Source organism: Paramisgurnus dabryanus, chromosome 9 (assembly GCF_030506205.2).
Source record: "Paramisgurnus dabryanus chromosome 9, PD_genome_1.1, whole genome shotgun sequence".
Lineage (NCBI taxonomy): Eukaryota > Metazoa > Chordata > Actinopteri > Cypriniformes > Cobitidae > Paramisgurnus > Paramisgurnus dabryanus.
The window spans coordinates 1,573,206-1,580,596 of NC_133345.1; the positions used below are offsets into that span (position 1 = coordinate 1,573,206).

The window sequence follows — 7,391 nt, forward strand, 5'->3', positions numbered from 1 at the left end:
ACCGGAATAGACGCAGCCAAAGGGGGAGCCGGCGAAGGCGCTGGCTTTTGGGGTGGAGGCTAGCGGGCATTTAACTCTATACGTTCTCATTGTATAACCCAGAGGTAGAACGTTGAGCTAGCAAATCAGAAGTTCATGTTTTAATGCAGGATCTGATCCACGCTCATGAGAGAGAGAGAGAGAGAGAGAGAGAGAGAGAGATAGAGAGAATTTAGAATTTTCAAAAAACCTTTATTACAAATTAAAACATTTTCATAACCTCAAATCAGAAAAAACAAAGAAAAAAATATATATAGTAACGGAAATAACAAAAAAATAAGCCAACATAGGAGCAAAGAACAAATCATCTTCAATAACCAGACACAGAGCTCCTCCATAATACCAAATCAATTCAAAAGAAAGAAGATCATTCATTGCTTTAAAGTATCTAAAACCAATAAGGATTCTAGATTTAACTTATTTTAAAAACTGCTAATGTATCATGGCTTCCAGGTCTGTCAACGTTGCTGTGGTTTTTCGACAGCTGTAATATGAAGGGTAGAGTGAAAAAAAATATTTAAGTGTTTTGAACATCCCAATTTGTTCGTTTACTTAGTATTTTCTTAATGTTTTCGAGTTAAAAAATAATTCTTAAATCGAGATACATTTACTTAATAAGCAAAGTGGCTTAGAATTTAAGTCTTGTTTACTGAAATAAATTCTAAAATGTAATAGGTTAAGGCTTAAAACAAGTAAAAATATCTGCCAGTGGGGTAAGAAAAATAAACCTAAATTGAGTTTATTATTGAATTAAGTTGAAACTAGAATTAAGTTTATTTTTCTTACCCCGCTGGCAGATATTTTTTATTTGTTTTAAATATAAACCTGTTGATTTTTATAATTTATTTCAATTATTTTACAAAGTATGCGATCTGATTTTTTTAATCGCGGTGTTTCTTTTATTCCTCGTTTCTTTTCCGTGCATTTGCTTTATTTATTTATTTTTGCTTGTTGCATTTAAATGCACATTTGATTTGTTGCCACATTATTATGTGTTAATGTATTTTTTAACATGTTTATCAACAAAAAGTGCGTTATTATAATTAATTATATAGCTGTGAAATATATACAAGAATTCCCAGCAAAAACAAAACGTTTTTATAACAATTTTCTATTACAATACATAATATCTTAAGCCACTTTGCTTACCAAGTAAATGTATCTCCATTTAAGCATTGTCAGATATTCACTAGAAAACAAGACAAAAACAGTAAGTAAGATATTAATTTACTTTTTTCTTTCAAACATAAATTTACAGACGGCTGGAAATTTTTAATAAAATAACTAGCCATACCTATTCGGGTCTGCTCCCGTTTGCTGTGATGACGGGGGACTTAGTCCAAAGCACATTTTGAGGAATACTTACACATTTTACTTCTTATTTCTTTGAAATTAATTATGCATACACTATGGATTAAAAATGTCCCGACTGCGAACCTGATAAAACCCAGGTAAAAAGCAAATACAAATAAACCATTTTGATTTAGCAAAAGTTTACAAATAAATGCACTCCTTGCACACAACAAGCACGTCTAGTTACCATTCATATTTTGCGTGATTTAAGTTTCGTCGCATACATTTTGGAAGGCACACGATAAAAACAAAATAAGGCTTTTAATGTATGCCGACCTCATTCTCCGTTGAGGGCTTATCAATCATAATAAACGCTGTTAACTCTTCTCATTGAATGGTCTAAATCCAATGCTGGTAAAGAAATCAAATGTGCATTTAAACGCAACAAGCAAGCCGTAAAGCAATGGATGCAGGCAAACAAACGAGGAATAGCACATACAACACCACGATTAGATCATCGGGTCGCATACTTTGGAATTAATAAGAAATAATTATTCAGTCTAAAGAAATAAGAAGTAAAATGTCTAAGTATTTCTCCAAATGTGCACACTCATTACAATAAACGGGAGCAGACACGAATAGTTATGTATGTCTCGTTATTTTATTTAAAATTGATAAGCTGTCTAACATATGATATATTTTGATAATACGAAATGCTAAAAAAATAATATAACACCAATCGACAATATCTGTTATTGTTATTTTTACAAGTAAATTCATGTGTAGGAGAAAACAAAGCAGCTGTCAGTCCATACTATATTGAGTGGCCATCGTAGTGGTGCAACCTGAACGATGTTTTCCCTACTTCCGGTCAAAGCCGCCATTTTGTGAAATAGGCATATAGGTGACGCTGGAGCACGCGGCCATTGTCTCTGTTCAACAAAACAAGTATATATATACACATACGCATATTTTTCCTCAATCAATCACCGAATACAAGGTGCAATTCGATGCCAACTGACCCTTCTCTCTGGTTTCATGTTTGTAAGGAAAATTAAGGGGGAAATTACTATAGCATTTCAGCCAAACATTCATTCGTGCCACGCTGCTTTTCTTTGAACGAAAAAAAACCCTCTGCTCCCCCTACACAATTTCTTCTCCTGTTATTTTATGCTTAAAACAAGCAAATAAATCTGACTACAGGGTAAGAAAAAATTCGTGAACTTTTCCCATAAACACTTAATTCAAGAAAAATTGTCCCACCCCACTGGCCATTTTTTTATCCACAATACACATTCGATGTCTGCAGGCACCATTGTCTTTGTTCAACGCAAACAATTCTGTTGCGTTTTTCTTTGAACGAAGTGCTCCGCCTAGATAATTTGACCCATATTCACATGGGTTTGTTTCTCGTTTTTTTTCTTTGAGAACAATCTATATAGCGCCTTCCACAATCGTTTTGGTGTTAGCTTTACGTAAAATAGAAACACAGAAAAGTACTGAGCGATGGAGAGACCACGAACGCGGAACGTATTATGGACCACGGACTGGCAAACAAACTGGCAACCACGCACTAAAGAAGCAAACTCTGATTTTAAACTCACCTTATTTGTCCCCGGAAAGCGCCAGAGTCGATGCACGGAGTGGACGGAACAAGCCTCGCTTCCATAGCCGAAGGTCAAAAATCCATTTAAACGTGTAGTCCCCGGTGTCCACTCGATCTTACCCAAAAAGCCGAGAAGCGATACCGCAATGGCATCCGGAGAAGGCGCTGGCTGTCGGGATGGAGGTTAGCGGGTCAGAGGTCCGGCACTGAAGGTCTGCGTTCATTATTCACCGTGTGCATTTCACTCTATATCCACTTTCTAATGTATAGCACTTGATAAGGATTAACAGTTTAAAAACAGAAATGCAAGACATCAGAAAATACATTTATTTTTTACTTTCATAACATGAGAGGTGTCATACAATAACAAATATGAGCTTTAAAATCACATTCCTAAGTTAAAAATATACATAAAAATAGATATATGGATCATTACACAAATCACTACTCAAAGGACCTATGTTAAATAACTGCTTCAATATTAATTAACAATAACATTTGGCCAAGGCAGTCCTTGTAAATAGACATATAAATAGACAAATAAAATCATGACATATATGCCGTAGAGCCTGAGATAGAGAAAAATAATAAGGAATTCTGCTTTTACTACCATCTCAGAAATATTGCCAGAATTAGAGGTTTTGTCTCAAGACAGGACTTAGAGAAACTTGTTCATGCTTTCATCACCAGCAGGGCCGATTATTGCAATGGTCAATGGATTTAAAAAGTACTGTTTCTTGTTTAAAAACCACTTCATGGCTACAATACATGACAGATATGCTAATCGAATATGAAACCGATTACTCGGATCAATAGGATCAGGTCATTTAGAAAAAACAAGGGTTCACTCAAAACAAGGTGCCTCAGCATTCAGTTATTATCAGCTTTCAGAAGAGATCAGATGTGCTTCAACAGTAGACACTTTTAAATCTAGATTAAAAACACATCAGTTTAACTTTGCATTTACTGAATGATTTAAAACAGTACGAATAAAACAGTACAAAAGAATAAAACAGTATGAACCTTACCTGTTATAAAGGGAATGAAGCTTACGGTATGGTGCTTACCTGCAGAAATAAATAAAGTACAATAAGAACACACAGAACTTCAATTTTCAAAATTATTTTAACATTAAATGATGATTATTTTACTGGTTTACCTGTTTGTGATTACCACAGGATCCCGTCACCTGGCTGCGGTCTTCATTTGGTGAACGGTTCTTCACTCATAATTGACCTATACAAGAAATAGAGAAGAATAATAAGCAATTCTGCTTTTACATGTAGATGTGTGCCCCAAGAACACAGACACACCGGCTCCAAAAAGTTTAAACAGTACACATTTCTGTTATTTTAATGTGGCAAATGTGTCAGCTTTAAAAGAAGCATACATTACCTTTTAAAGAGGAAATACCTTTTGCATGAAATACCTTTACTCCCAGCATAAGCAAGCAATTTTCAAAATGCTTTTAAAAGTAAATAGTGATTATTTTACTTGTTTACCTGTTTGTGATTACCATGGAATCCTGTCACCATCATTTTTAAGCTTGTAAAGCAAATAATGAAATATTGACTTAGTAGGAAAAAATATTTTGGAAGTATCGTGATAAATGATGAAGAAAATATTTTGCAAAGTGATGGTTAGCACACGGTTGATGGTACCTATTAAATTCCATCATATTTTTTTATTCCTACTATGGAAGTCAATGGTGACTATCTGCTGTGGGTTTACCATCATTCCTCAAAATACCTTCTTTTGTGTTACTCAGAAAAAAACTAATCCTCGTGTTGTTGTAAGCCTGTATGCATGAGTAAATGATGACAGAATTATCATCATAAATTGAAATATCCCTTTAAACTGTATTTCCCCCCTTAAACCTAAACTTATTTTCCTACAGCAAGTCATTTAGGTAATCAAGAAAATACTTTACCCGTTGTCTTTGTGAGTTAAACAAATACAGCTACGCTTCCAGGTCTGTCGACGTTGCTGTGGTTTTTCGACAGCTGTAGTATGAAGGGTAGCGAATGAATGAATACATTGCAAAAAATCATTTCTTACTTGTTATTTCGAACTGTTTTAACTATACAAATATCTAGAAAGTCTTAAAATAAGATGCATTTTTTGATGAGCAAAATGCCCTAAGAAAATAAACCTAGCCTTTAGGGAGAAAAAACTCAGAATTTGGGCTTAAAACAAGCAAATAAATCTGCCAAAGGGGTAAGAAACAAATCTAGATATAAACACTTAATTCAAGAAAAATTGTCGTAGCCCATTGGCAGATTTGTTGGCTTGTTTAATGTACATGCATGTACAATATTTCAATTTGTCTTGTATTTATTAGCATTTTGTATTGCCCAACGCTGTCTAGGTTGTTTAACTGTTGTCATTTTCTTATAAAAGCCTTTATAATTTATTAGTTTGGATGATTGCCATTCCCGAGAACCTCTTATATTGGAAGTAAAAGAATCATCTAAGCATTATTTTGTGCTCTTAGACATGTAGCCGTTTGATTGTGGTTCTATTTAATGGCTAGTCTATTCGTTTGGAATGGTCAAACGGCTATTAGATTTTCACTGACAGCCCAAATTAAGCCTTGTTTTAGCCTAGACACTTATTCGCTGTCTATTAAAAGTTATGTAGTCGTTGAATAGCCGCTTTTTTGATGACTAATGTATTCTTGGGCCGTGGTTAGACGTCTCTTGGATTTTACGTAAAACGACAAGCGAATCTATTTTTAACACAAAGGTCAGGGGAGAGCGCGAACGCAGTCCCCCACTATCAGAAATTTTGCAGTCGAGATTCCCACATTTGGGGAATTCGCAAAGGGTCAGCCCAACCGGAGTGCAATGGCTGAGCCTCGCCCTGGGTGAACCACCTTCATGATCATGGTGTCTCCCCTGCCAGGTAAGTATGAGCGACACCCTTTGAGGCCAGACGGCCGCATCTTCCTGTGACCGATCACATCGACGGCGCCCCCGGAGGCCGTCCGACTAACATTTCATTTACTGTGTGTGACCAGGTGGAAAGCGCACGAAGCCACGTCTGAGACCAAACATTCTTCGAGATCTACCCTGTTTTTATTCCGTTTCCAGCCCGGTTGAACCGTGTAGAGTGAAATATGTGAAACAATTTAAATCAAATGGATTTAAATTGCGCATTCAAATATATGGTTTCGTTATTACAAAGTAACTTTACGTGGAATAGAAACAAAAAAAAATGTACAGAGCAATCAAGAAACAACGAAAGCATAGCAATTTTAGAACGTGGATAAATAAAAACACAGGGCTCAATGACTTACCCGTTGTCGTTGTGAGTTAAACAAGTACAGCTATGCTTCCAGGTCTGTCGACGTTGCTGTGGTTTTTCGACAGCTGTAGTATGAAGGGTAGTGAAAAAAGTTTTCAGGTGTTTTTAACATTCCAATCGGTCTCGTTCGCTTTTGTTGCGCCTTCAGCTGTGTCGAGGATGTTTAATTCGTCCTCGTATCACCTCCGCAAACTTGTAAAGAAATTAATTAAATACATTACAAAAACATTTCTTTATCAGCGTGTTCATTTCCACGCAAGCTTTTCGTTAAACCAATAAAGCCAACGAAATCACAGCAATTTTAAAACACACGGATTAGAAAAAACACCGTCATTCACGCACAAAAGAAGCAAATTCTTTTTTTTATACTTGACTTATTTATCCCCGAGATGGGGAGCGCACCATTCATGGAAACACTGCAATACCATGTTGATGCATGGAGTGGAAGGAGCAAGCTCCGCTTCCTTTTCCGAAGGTCAAAAATCCATTTAACATATAGTCCCCGGATAGGAGACGTATCAGACATTAAACTGATAAGAACAGATTTTTCTTTCGAAAAATTTTTTATTGACACCATTTTTACAACATTCATTTAAAACCACTTATTTTTTGGTTCACACATCTATTAATAAAACTTCTAAGAGTTTAAAGAGATGGTTAAAATGTGGTTGAAAAGAAAATAAATAACAAAAGTTCATCATTAAATAATTTCCCTAATAAAATACATTAAAATCATCAAAATAAAATGCCTTTATTTGTACAGGGCCGGGGTGAGTCCCTATCAAAAGCCTTCACCCCACTCAACAGAACATGCATTTTTTAAACTTGGTGCCCAGAGGAGATCCCCACCCTCCGGCCCGCTGGCCCGCTGTTCCCGTAGCCGGTGGTGGTCTGGGTGCATCTACGGGCAGCCAGGCACGGTGGCAAGCTGGGACCTCCCTGTGGTACCCCGACCCCTTCATCCGAATGATTATGTCCGGTGCCCCTGCAGCATAGATTTCACCCTCTGCTCACGTGCGTGGAGGGGCACCGTAACACGTTTCCCCACCAGCAGGTTCCTGGTGGTCCAGATGGTGTCCTTAATGGCGTTTAGGGTGAGCCAGAGCGAGGCGAATTGTTGGGCAGACAAATCTCTCAAACCCCGACC

General features: G+C 36.6%; 1 non-coding gene and 1 pseudogene across 1 annotated transcript; both read right to left on the bottom strand.

Moving 5' to 3' along the window:
• Positions 1–5,685: 5,685 nt before the first annotated feature.
• LOC135753520 (U1 spliceosomal RNA) lies at positions 5,686–5,850 on the bottom strand. Its single transcript, XR_010533691.1, has one exon. It is a non-coding gene; the product is annotated as a U1 spliceosomal RNA (small nuclear RNA).
• Positions 5,851–6,635: 785 nt separating this feature from the next.
• On the bottom strand, positions 6,636–6,812 carry LOC135753492 (U2 spliceosomal RNA; annotated as a pseudogene).
• Between the last annotated feature and the right edge of the window lie 579 nt (positions 6,813–7,391).